Raw genomic sequence first — 13,976 nt, 5'->3', positions numbered from 1 at the left:
CGACACCTTGACGTCTAAGGAGCTTTATTGTTTATGATTTGCTTTGCTTGTATTTGTCTTTGTTTGTTTGCTTTGTATTTGTCTTGTATTTGCTTTATTCTAAATAATGTTTGTGTTGGTGGTAATGTGATACACTCAACACCCTGGCTGCACACACTCACCCTGCACACATAACTCCCTGGCTACACACACTCACCCTGCACACATAACACCCTGGCTACACACACTCACCCTGCACACATAACACCCTGGCTACACACACTCACCCTGCACACATAACACCCTGGCTACACACACTCACCCTGCACACATAACACCCTGGCTACACACACTCACCCTGCACACATAACACCCTGGCTACACTCACTCACCCTGCACACATAACACCCTGGCTACACACACTCACCCTGCACACATAACACCCTGGCTACACTCACTCACCCTGCACACATAACACCCTGGCTACACACACTCACCCTGCACACATAACACCCTGGCTACACTCACTCACCCTGCACACATAACTCCCTGGCTACACACACTCACCCTGCACACATAACTCCCTGGCTACACTCACCCTGCACACATAACACCCTGGCTACACTCACTCACCCTGCACACATAACACCCTGGCTACACACACTCACCCTGCACACATAACACCCTGGCTACACACACTCACCCTGCACACATAACACCCTGGCTACACTCACTCACCCTGCACACTCAACACCCTATGGCCTCATACTGCACGTGGTCTGTATCACACACCCTTAATTCTTTCCCATCAACATTTGACGTAGGTAAGGTGTACTTACCTACACACTGCATCCGAACTGTATGGGACCGTCTTTACCTCGGCAAACACACACACACATTCAAACCAGCCAGTACACTACAGCTCCAGGCGGCACACTACACCTCCAGGCGGCACACTACACCTCCAGGCGGCACACTACACCTCCAGGCGGCACACTACACCTCCAGGCGGCACACTACACCTCCAGGCGGCACACTACACCTCCAGGCCGCACACTACACCTCCAGGCGGCACACTACACCTCCAGGCGGCACACTACACCTCCAGGCGGCACACTACACCCCCAGCTAACACTACACCACCTCCCACCTACACACCTCGCTGCACAGGCCGGTCCTGGGCGCCCCCACCAACGCCTGGAGGGGAGACCTTGCCCTCCCAGAAAAAGTGGAAGGTATTCTGCACCTTCTCCTTCGCCTCTTCACTTATCGTAAAAGTGCACTAGCAACAGGAATGTAAAGTCTGGGGCGGGCAGTTATGGAGACACATGGCCTCCCAGAGAGCTCGGGCCGGCATTCCGGGCATATTGGAGCTTCCAGAAGTTGTGCGTGGGGACGTTTACACATTTTCACCTGAGCGAAGGCGAGGGACGGCGAGGCGGGATTGAGGGACGGGGGGAAGGGGAAGATTGTGTATGGGTAAGGGGGCCCTAACAGATAGGAGTCAGAGAGTCACGGTTAGGGACGAGAAATCGGCCTGGCGTAGGGGGGTAACTAGTGCATACCTGGATGACAGGTTGCAAAAAGCACACAGAGAAGCTTGGGGAGGTTGAGAGGGGTCGTAATGAGCCTGGACCCAGAGTTGCGAGGGCTGAAGTACAAGGACTGAAAGAGCTGGAACTAACTCTCCTAGGAAAAGAGGAGGCATCATAATGAGGTATAAATAACGTAGAGGGATTGAGGGAATGGAAACAGAAAGCGCTGTTCATAATGAGGACCATCACAGCAAGAGGAAATGGGTGAGACCCTGAGGAAGTTTTAAGCTGGGGAGATGTTAGGAAGCCGTCCGTCCATTAACGTAAGTGTAGTGGGAAATGGAAGGAATTAAATGAGCAGGTTGTTGGATTGTACAATATTAATCATTTTGTAAGTGGATATATTCAACGAATGCGCCAGAAGTTATTACACTAGACAACCGGTGGATGGAAAGACATGGTTCAGGAGTTGTGGATAGGTACTCCAGACACACACACACACACACACACACACACACACACACACACACACACACACACACACACACACACACACACACACACACACACACACACACACACGCACACACACTGCTCAACATTTCTCAGGTTGGCTGTTGCAAGAGTCCAGCATTTTGGACATTTTTAGTCTGGCAACATTCCAGGAGGAGCTGGAGCTTATCTGGGACCACCCGCCGACCCCCGCCCCGCCACCGCTCTGCGCCTCCCACTGATGACTTTACTCCCCCAGGTCCATTTTTGTTTTAGGACTTCATGGCATATTAGCCGGATTCCTGGAACAGCCGTCCACGCTCCACTCCATAAACTTCCTCAGAAGCTGGAAACCCCTACGTTTAGAATTTTAATTTTTTTCTCTGTATTATATAACGAGGAAGATTATTATCCTCCGCGACTGCTCTCTTTCTCTCTCCCCTTCCGTGTAGTTTAGCCGCGAAAAGGAGTCTCGGGCGATTCTTCTTTCTCTTGGTATGGGATAGAATGATAGAGAGAGAGGGACGGTGGGGGCAGCTGCGGCGGGAAGAATGGACGGTGGTAAAGCTGTCGTCCGGCGGGGTGGTCACGGGCTTCACTTTGTCAATCGGATTCGTCACTTTGTTTTTGGGGGAAACCAGTTTAGGGCTTCCTCGGCCCCGTTGGTGAGAGCGAGCTTTATAATGTCCCGCGCTCCTGCATGGTGATGTTGGCATTATTCATTCACTGTGTCGTCTTGCGCCTGTGTGGGCGTGTGTTTACTAGTTGTAAACCACACTTTACTGCCTCTCTGGTCCCGCCTCTCAACTGTCAATCAACTGGTGTACAGGTTCCTGAGCCTACTGGGCTCTATCTTATCTACATTTGAAACTTGTGTATGGAGTCAGCCTCCACCACATCACTGCCTAATGCATTCCATCTGGTAAATATTCTGACAGTGAAAAAGTTCTTTCTAACGTCTCGGGGCCTCGTAGCCTGGTGGATAGCGCGCAGGACTCGTAATTCTGTGGCGCGGGTTCGATTCCCGCACGAGGCAGAAACAAATGGGCAAAGTTTCTTTCACCCTGAATGCCCCTGTTACCTAGCAGTAAATAGGTACCTGGGAGTTAGTCAGCTGTCACGGGCTGCTTCCTGGGGGTGGAGGCCTGGTCGAGGACCGGGCCGCGGGGACACTAAAAGCCCCGAAATCATCTCAAGATAACCTCAAGATAACGTCTCTGTGGCTCATTTGAGCACTCAGTTTTCACCTGTGTTCCCTTGTTCACATACCACCCGTGTTAAACAGTTTATCCTTATCTACAATGTCAATTTCTCTTGAGAATTTTGTAGGTAGTGATCATGTCTCCCCTTACTCTTCTGTCTTCCAGTATCGTGAGGTGCATTTCACGCAGCCTGTCCTCGTAATTCATGCCTCTTAGTTCTGGGACTAGTCTAGTGGCATACCTCTGAACTTTTTCCAGCTTCGTCATGTGCTTGACAAGGTACGGGCTCCATGCTGGGACTGCATACTCCAGGATTGGTCTTACATATGCTGTGTACAAGGTTCTGGACTGATTCCTTACACAGGTTCCTGAACGCTGTTCTGATGTTAGCCAACCTCGCGTATGCCGCAGATGTAATTAATTTTATGTGGGCTTCATGAGACAGGTTTGGTGTAATATCAACTCCTAGATCTTTCTCTCTGTCCGTTTCATGAAGTACTTCATCTCCTATTCGGTATCTTGTGTCTGGCCTCCTGTTTCCACCGCCTAGTTTCATTACCTTGCATTTACTCGGATTGAACTTTAGTACCCATTTGTTGGACCATTCATTCGGTCTATGTCATCTTGTAGCCTCCTACTCTCTTCCTCTGTTTTAATCCTCCTCATAATCTTTGCATCATCAGCAAACAGTGAGAGAACCGATTCTATACCCTCTGGGAGATCACTTACATATATCAGATGTATCTTTTTATATCTGATAAAAATGTGTGTGTGTGTGTGTGTGTGTGTGTGTGTGTGTGTGTGTGTGTGTGTGTGTGTGTGTGTGTGTGTGTGTGTGTGTGTGTGTGTGTGTGTGTGTGTGTGTGCGTGCGTGCGTGCGTGCGTACGTGTGTGCTCTTTGAACCAAATGCATCAAAAGTTCACACTAAGAAATTAAAGGTATTCTTAAATTTTCTTTGATCTCTCTCTCTCTCTCTCTCTCTCTCTCTCTCTCTCTCTCTCTCTCTCTCTCTCTCTCTCTCTCTCTCTCTTTCTCTTTCTCTCTCTCTCTCTCTCTCTCTCTCTCTCTCTCTCTCTCTCACTCTCTCTCTCTCTCTCTTGCTTTACTTTCGTCTTGGTCTCCTGTGTCAATGGGCTGGTCATGACCTGGGCGGAGGAGCGCCCCGCTGGTGCTCTCTCCATCAGTGTTGAACACTCTCTTGTCTAGGTGACAACACTGGCACCACCACCACCTCCACCAGTCCACAACCAGTAACAATATCAACAGCACCACCACCAACAACAACAAAATCAGCAATTACAACAGCAGCAGTAACAGCAGTAATCACAGTAGCAGCAACATGAACAGTAACAACGGAAGGGGGTCAGTATCAGCAACATCAACAAGAGCGTCAACAGTAGCAGTAACCACAGTAGCAGCAACACACGCAACACCACCACCACGTAGCACTCCCGCAACATTGACCACCACAACTCTTGGCCGCCCCCGCGTGTGTCTCAGTATTGACACCGGCTGATAAAAACAATGGCGGGAAAAAGTGGTAGCAGCGCCCTCAGCAGCAGGTCCCGCTAACAAAGGTAGTAGTAAGTAGTCCCTTAGGTCCGCTTTTGTCACACTGGCACCTCCACCCGCCGCCCGGGACCTAACCCGTCGGGGTGACAGCCACGCCAACTTCGACTCAACTCTTCGGGGTTACAAGGGCCACTTCGAAGCCCCTCGGTGTCCCTCAACTTCCGCCTTCGTCCCTGTGACCAGTTTACAGTTTATGGCTGTTGTCGACGTGGTCATCTTGGGCCCGGCCGAGGTGTCCTGGTGGACTCTACCCCCAGGTGTTCTGGCGGACTCTACCCCCAGGTGTCCTGGTGGACTCTACTCCCAGGTGTCCTGGCGGACTCTACCCCCAGGTGTCCTGGTGGACTCTACCCCCAGGTGTCCTGGTGGACTCTACCCCCAGGTGTTCTGGTGGACTCTACCCCCAGGTGTCCTGGCGGACTCTACCCCGAGGTGTCCTGGTGGACTCTACCCCCAGGTGTCCTGGTGGACTCTACCCCCAGGTGTCCTGGTGGACTCTACCCCCAGGTGTTCTGGCGGACTCTACCCCCAGGTGTCCTGGTGGACTCTACCCCCAGGTGTCCTGGTGGACTCTACCCCCAGGTGTCCTGGCGGACTCTACCCCCAGGTGTCCTGGCGGACTCCACCGAAAATCTGGCAATTTTGTCTAGGTTCCCATCCTGGCCGGGGACTAGGATTGACTAGGCGCTAGCAATCCTTAACTGCACGCCTCTGTTCACCCAGCAGTGATTGGGTACCTGGGTGTTAAAGGCGTTAGCGAGTCGTATTCCAAGGGGAAACTAGCGGGCAAGACTGACCATGAACTATGGGATGGGAACGTTCTCAGGCTCCTAACAAGCTCCTAACAGTAGCTCTGGCTGCTGCATGCAACTGCTGTTCCGAGTGGCTGAATCTAAAAACAACAACTGCAGAGGTGTTCTGTTATACACTCATACCTATTCTTACACCGACAAAACAGTCCATGTTCTTAAACGATTTCTGGCGCACCTGATGACCATTACTGCCACTCGTAACACTCTCCGTAATCATAGCTGTGAGACCATTACTCGGACCGCGCGTTGGTTGACATATCTCAGCGGCCGGGACGCTCTGCGCTCCTCTTCCGTTCTTTATTATGCTGCTTGGGGGCGATATAATGCCCCAAAGGTGTGGACGGGGGACTATTACAATGGCTACAGCTATAGTCGCGTGTCCTTGCTAGTGATGCTAGTAGGTTAGGTTCTCTTTGTAACTCTCTCTGTGTTCTCTCTCTAACTAGTGTCCACCAGGACACTAGTTAGTTCCTTCTGCTTCCCCTATTTACCCCCCTGCCAATACTGCAACACAACCACGGGCTCACCATAGCCCGTGCTACTTGGTACTTTTTGTTCCAGGTAGCGAATCTTAAACAACAACCACAACTGCAACACAGCGTGTAATAATAATAACTTAAGCAGCAACACCAACTCACACAAGAGCAGCAAGAGTGACAACTTAGATAACAGTAGCGACGGTAACTTAAGTAGCGGCATCACACATAACATTGTATGTAGAAGATGGAACATCAACTTTGGTAGGTGTAACTACAACTTCTGTGCCACCAACATCTTGAGCCTCAAGGAGGCAACAACAACTAAGATAGCAAGAGGAAACAACCATACCCGAGACAGGGAGCAACCATCCCAAAACAAGGGAGCAACCATCCCAAAACAGGGAGCAACCATCCCAAAACAGGGAGCAACCATCCCAAAACAAGGGAGCAACCATCCCAAAACAGGGAGCAACCATCCCAAAACAGGGAGCAACCATCCCAAAACAGGGAGCAACCATCCCAAAACAGGGAGCAACCATCCCAAAACAGGGAGCAACCATCCCAAAACAGGGAGCAACCATCCCGAAACAGGGAGCAACCATCCCAAAACAATGAGCAACCATCCCAAAACAGGGAGCAACCATCCCAAAACAAGGGAGCAACCATCCCAAAACAGGAAGCAACCATCCCAAAACAGGGAGCAACCATCCCAAAACAAGGGAGCAACCATCCCAAAACAGGGAGCAACCATCCCAAAACAGGGAGCAACCATCCCAAAACAGGAAGCAACCATCCCAAAACAGGGAGCAACCACACCCAAGACAGCAACAGGGAGCAACCTTACCCTTAGCCATCAATATATCCAGTTAAACCCTACAACACAATCACCAGCACCATCAACCACTATCATCACTGGCAGCACCCTCACAACTAGGCACTACGGGCTCACCATAGCCCGTGCTACTTGGAACTTTGTTCCAGGTAGCAAATCTTTAACAACAACAACAACATATTAATAACACAACAACATCGCCAACCATACATCGCCAACCATCCCCCCCACCACCACCACCACTACCAGGGACGCCCAGACCTATATGTAAAGCTGGGGGGGGGGGGTAGGAGAAGAGACTATCCAAGTATGCATATACCCAGAGGATCTTAAAGAGGGGGGAGTCCATCTCATGGTACGCTGACAGGAAATAAACTCGGACCTTTGGGGTCCCAGAAAATGGACTTAGGGTGCATCGGAGGAGGAAGAACTCAGCTTCGAACCGAGTATATGAGATCAATGGGATAAGTATGGCATCTACGGACGATTATGGCATGACGCAAAACATCACAACTCGACAATAATCTCGACTTATGAAATACGTACCTTACCAAGATAATATTAATAAAATCCCGTGAATTCGTGCATAGTGAAGGGGGGGTGGGGGAGAGGGGGAAAAAAAGAGAAGGGCGCACAGTCGACCATCCATAGTAAAGACCAATAAAATGTTTTATTGCTGCTAATAAAGGCGTGCTATCATGCTGCCATCTACCGCCCGCTAAAACAAACACTCAGGTGTGCAGGCAGCCGACGTCCGCGCGCCGCCCCGGACCCGGCTTTGTGTTGGGCCAACCACTGTCTGCCTCCTTATACACCAACACCTGCCTTCATAAACACTCACGCCCATCCCACGCAGCCGCATTCTTCCTTGGGATAACATCGTGATGCATGCTAAATGGGGTTTATGGTTATGGATACATATAAATATATGACAGGTGACGCCAGCGCTGGCAACAGGACGCAGAGGCGAGTTTTAAAATTGACGGGTTTATAAACGGCTTCTTCTTTCACACAAACCCCCCCCCAAAAAAAAAAACCTACAGGTGGCTGGCTCCAGGATAACCGGCCTCCCCCCCCCCCCTGACGGCTGCATGATACCAACTCTCACACACAACTGGCCACGTTCGTGTTTCCATCGATATATTTAGGTGCTGAAATACTGTTTTAAAGAACTGAGGCGACGGTCACAAACCTGTTGGGTGCGAGCCTCGCCTCAGACAGGGTCGAAAAGTGATTAATCTCTGGCTGTTAAAGGTATACGTGGCCAGCGTGCAGAGGTGCCCCCGCCCGCCCGGTGCTGTAGACTTAGCGCGCGCTCCAAACTTGTGTGTACACTTGTATTCATATCATTTGTAAGCTACAGGTGACGGTGGTGGTCCCTCGGGAGGTCAAGATGGCGGGTCAAAGGTTACAGCTAAGACAGTTGCTGCTCCACCACGATCCAATATGTAACCCAAGTGTTTACATTCATAAATGCAAGAGGGCAGGGATGGAAGCTGAAGGCTCAGTTGAGTCATAGAGATGTTACATAGTTTTCTTTGTAGGGAGATAGAGTGAAGTAAAGTTGTAACTTCCATGCACAATTTCACATGCACGTCACTGAATTAGAAAAACCGTCGGATAGAAAGGCGGGGACCATGAACTAATGGTCGATTGTGCAGCACAGAGAGGTGAGTGCACACACACACACACACACACACACACACACACACACACACACACACACACACACACACACACACACACACACACACACACACACACACACACGGCCGGTTAGGGCTAATAATTTACGGTGTAGCCTACCAAGATGTTTACAGAGACCGTAAAACAATGGAGAAGCATCCGACCATCAGACGAGCGTTCTGCAACTGGGGGTCTGGGAGTGGCTATGGTGCAGGGTATGATGGTGGTGATGGTGATGGTGGTGGTGGTGATGGTGGTGTTAGTAGTAGTAGTAGTGGTGATGGTGCCCGTGAATATTCATCTAGATGTACTCACCTGGAGGATTTTACAGGGTCGAGCAATAGCTCCCTAGCCCCGCCTATCCAACTCCTCTTCAGTTAAAGCAGGTACTATCATCCCCGTTGTTTATCGCGGTTGAGTCATTCCAGGGACTAATTATCAGTATCCTCGCTACCCTTAAGTATTTTATACATCGTGATCATGCCTCCTGTGACTCCCTTTTATTATAATGGTGTGTAGGGTGATAGATGGTATGTTAGTCGAGTCTTTGTGCATTAGTGAGAGTGTGTTGCTTGAGAAACAGGGACCAGTTGGTCGGATTCGTGAGTTGATGGATGGACGAGTGCTTGAATATATATGGTTGATGGCTGGATATATCGGTTGATGGATTGATGAAGGTGGATGATTGGATGGATGGCGTGGTGGTGCGGGGCGTGCTACGAGCGAGCTTGGGAGAGCTTCCATGCAGAATGTGGTGTATTGATCTCAGCTGTGGAGAGTTTTGAGGGTGATAGAGAGAGTGATAAGAGTAGGCGAGTGTTCCACGAATGTGTGTACTCTCTAGTGTGTTCATGGTTGAGTTCGAGCTCCCGAGCCCTGCCTTGACAGGGCTGATGCAGTGACTCCTGCTCCTCCTCCTCCATCTTGTCATATTTACTTTGGAAGTTATTTATCGTGCTCGATTATATTCTCTCCTTCAGTTCCTCGCACTTGTTCAGTGTTCTTAAACAAAATAAGTTATTTCTACCATCACTGTGATTCCTTATACTGAACGATGCCCTTCTCGCTGCCCTTCTCGCTGTCCCTCTCGCTGCACCTCTCGCTGCACCTCTCGCTGCACCTCTCACTGCACCTCTCGCTGTGCCTCTCGCTGCCCCTCTCGCTGCCCCTCTCGCTGCCCCTCTCGCTGCACCTCTCGCTGCCCTTCTCGCTGCCCCTCTCGCTGCACCTCTCGCTGCCCCTCTCGCTGCCCCTCTCGCTGCACCTCTCGCTGCCCCTCTCGCTGCACCTCTCGCTGCACCTCTCGCTGTCCCTCTCGCTGCACCTCTCGCTGCCCCTCTCGCTGCACCTCTCGCTGCCCCTCTCGCTGCCCCTCTCGCTGCACCTCTCGCTGCACCTCTCGCTGCCCACCTAACATCAGGTTACGGTACCTATCTTACAAGGCAGACAGCCGGTCATCCCCAACATTCAATACCAACGACCACCAATGCTCAGTTTAACGGATCATTGATTCCTGGTTGGGGCGTAGCGCGGGTTGTGGACTGTCCGGGAAGAGTTGCAGTAGATCAGGAGGCAGCCTTGCGCGCATAGTGAACACTGTATACGCCTTATCGTCGAGCGTATCTGACCCCCTACTATCTCCACCGGTATCTCTACCGTGCATAATTATATCCATGCGGTCCCTGGCTATCTCTACCCCGGTGCATACTTAGTGGGGTGGAAGTCATTTTGTCTGTGTTGCACTTCTGTCCTCTGTAAATTATTACATTTTGTAAATATTTACCAATCGTAAATATTAATCGTAATATATAATCGTAAATATATTAATATCATAATATAATCGTAATATATTAATCGTAAATATAATCGTAATAATCGTAATCGTTGTGATTTTTATTTTATTACGGGGGGAATATTGCTTATAATACTGTATTTAGTAATAGTAATTGATCATAGTAAATTAGTGGTAATAATGGATGATAATATTAAAATGTTGAAAGTATTTAAATAGGTCAGTATCATTTAAATAATACATAATTTGTATTCTGAATTGTATAGATATATATAATGTATATTAGACTGGGTACCCGGGTCTCATTTTCCCTCTATAATATACGAAATAATATTTAAAAATATATAATGTTCCATCCTTTTGCTGAGTAACTCTTATATTCAGTTTTATATAATACTTTTCTGTTGTACATTAAAGCTTTTTTTAGTTTCTCTTTCTTACAACTACAGAACACAAATTTCGGACATTTATAATCAAACACTTGAGTCTGCGTTTAAGGAATATGTTGGTACTGGTGGTGCTAGTACTAATGCTGGTGATACTAGCACTAGTGCTGGTTGGATCGTAGATTTGTGGGGTGGTTGGGGTGGTGACTGACGATTGACGACTGACGACTGACGACGATGACGTGGTCGTACCAGAGGGCCACCTGGCGTCCCATCTGTCGCTGGAGCCTCTCTCAGCCAGTGTTTATCACTCCGGCAGTCTCTTCTAAAACTGTTAACCAGGCGGTGATGCCCTGATGAAGTGTAGCGAGAGGGCTGGTTAGGGGGGATGGCGAGAGGGCCGGTTAGGGGGATGGTGAGAGGGCTGGTTAGGGGGGGATGGATAGAGGGAGAAGGAAGTGGCTGAATATGGAAGGACATCTCTCTCGCAGCTGTCCAGACAAGATGGTGGCTCAGTGACGCTCTTCAAGTGAGCTCAGTAATTTACATATGTGTGTCCCTCGGATATGTATGAGGTGTGTGTGAGGGAGAGGCGTTCCAGAAGAGGGGGGGGGAGGGTGGGAGGTTTGGGGATAGGAAGTTCCTCCATTGGTGGGGATCTTTTAGGGTAATTGGGTGAGGAGGGATGGCGGTATTTTGATGAGAGGGATGGAGACAGGTGGGGTGTTGTGGTGGATAGTTCCCCATCCCAGCAACAGGCGGGTGTTGTGGTGGATGGTTCCCCATCCCAGCAACAGGCGGGTGTTGTGGTGGATGGTTCCCCATCCCAGGGTACTGTGCTTGCTCCAGTACTTTTTCTCATCCTCATATCGGACATAGACCAGAACACAACCTATAGCACTGTATCATCCTTTGCAGATGACACTAGGATTTTCATGAGAGTTGGCAACATAGAGGACACGGCAAACCTCCAATCAGATGTAGATCAGGTCTTTCTATGGGCTACAGAAAATAATATGGTATTCAACGAGGATAAGTTTCAGCTCATGCGCTACGGAAAAATTGAAAATATAAAAACAGAAACCACGTACAAAACGCAGGCAAATCATAACATAGAACGAAAAGGCAATGTAAAGGACCTGGGTGTACTCATGTCGGAAGACCTTACCTTTAAAGAACACAATAAAGTAGCCGTCACAACTGCAAGAAAAATGACAGGTTGGATAACAAGAACTTTTCACACTAGAGATACTATACCGATGATGATACTTTTCAAAACGCTTGTGCTCTCTAGAGTGGAGTACTGCTGCACAATGACAGCCCCTTTCAAAGCTGGAGAAATTGCTGACCTAGAGAGCGTGCAGAGATCCTTTACTGCTAGAATCCACTCAGTAAAACATCTAAATTACTGGGACCGACTAAAGAGCCTAAATCTGTACTCCCTTGAGCGCAGGCGGGAGAGATACATAATAATTTACACGTGGAAAATAATTGAGGGGCTGGTCCCAAACCTGCACACAGAAATAACACCACATGAGACCAGAAGACATGGCAGGATGTGCAGAATACCCCCGTTGAAAAGCAGAGGTACAACAGGTACTCTGAGAGAGAACTCTATCAACATCAGAGGCCCGAGGCTGTTCAACACGCTTCCACTACACATAAGGGGCATAACTGGCAAACCCCTCACAGTGTTCAAGAGAGAACTGGATAAGCACCTCCAAAGAATACCTGATCAACCAGGCTGTGACTCATACGTCAGGCTGCGAGCAGCCGCGTCTAACAGCCTGGTTGATCAGTCCAGCAACCAGGAGGCCTGGTCGACGACCGGGCCGCGGGGACACTAAGCCCCGGAAGCACCTCAAGGTAGCCTCAAGGTAGGTATCCCAGCAACAGGCGGGTGTTGTGGTGGATGGTTCCCCATCCCAGCAACAGGCGGGTGTTGTGGTGGATGGTTCCCCATCCCAACAGAGAGCTAGGTGTTGTGGTGTTCCGTAGTGAGAGTACTATATCAAACCAACGCGCTATGCTGTTAGTGTTAAACTTTAGTGAAATTAATGTACTTTACTGTTATGGAAACCTCAATTATAAATGTACAACCATTGATGATCAAAGCTTTGGATTTGATTGGGAGCGTTTTGCCCGCTCCAGAGCGAGAGTTTCTTGGTGTTTTGAGACACGAGTTGTCAAGATTGCGAAGCAGGGTACAGCGCCGGTCTTGTATCTTACATGGCCGGCGTTCGAGTCCCGATGACCAAGTGATTTCTATCGTTTCTCTGTTGTTGTCTCTTGTTCTGTGTCAGCACTCACTTATCTTCTGTACTCGCTGCATAGAAGACTATATTTTCTACAAGGAACCATATTTAACTCAGCAAACCTTATTTAACAATGGAATCAGCGAAGAATAGGACGAATACGGTATCTAAATTATTGTAAACACATGGAACAATAAGACGCTGACGATATCTAAAGTATTGTAGAAATATTGCATCAATGAGACGCCGACGATATCTAAAGTATTGTAGAAATATTGCATCAATGAGACGCCGACGATATCTAAAGTATTGTAGAAATATTACATCAATGAGACGCCGACGATATCTAAAGTATTGTAGAAATATTACGTCAATGAGACGCCGACGATATCTAAAGTATTGTAGAAATATTGCATCAATGAGACGCCGACGATATCTAAAGTATTGTAGAAATATTACATCAATGAGACGCCGACGATATCTAAAGTATTGTAGAAATATTACGTCAATGAGACGCCGACGATATCTAAAGTATTGTAGAAATATTACATCAATGAGACGCCTACGATATCTAAAGTATTGTAGAAATATTGCATCAATGAGACGCCGACGATATCTAAAGTATCGTAGAAATATTGCAACAATCGCCGCAGACACCGGTAAAAAAAGGGGGGAAGGCATGCAAGAAATACCTCCTCATTTTCGTGGGTCAAAGCCGTAGTATCGTAAAACCTTTACCAGGTTCGCTAATGGATCAGGATCTTTGATTAACCCGACCAATCATGCATTCCTGGCCCCCATGCACCACTTAGCGAGCCCCTGCTCCACTTAGCGAGTCCCCCAGCCACCACACTCGCTACTTACCTGCCTCACTTAACCTCTCTCTCTCCCATCTCCAGCGCTGTCGCTGTTCCATCCTAATCAGTGTGATAATATGCAAATGACGAGATACC

Source organism: Procambarus clarkii, chromosome 18 (genome assembly GCF_040958095.1).
Source record: "Procambarus clarkii isolate CNS0578487 chromosome 18, FALCON_Pclarkii_2.0, whole genome shotgun sequence".
NCBI classification, from domain to species: domain Eukaryota; kingdom Metazoa; phylum Arthropoda; class Malacostraca; order Decapoda; family Cambaridae; genus Procambarus; species Procambarus clarkii.
The sequence above is the reverse complement of the archived record's forward strand: the minus strand, read 5'-3'. Positions refer to the sequence as shown.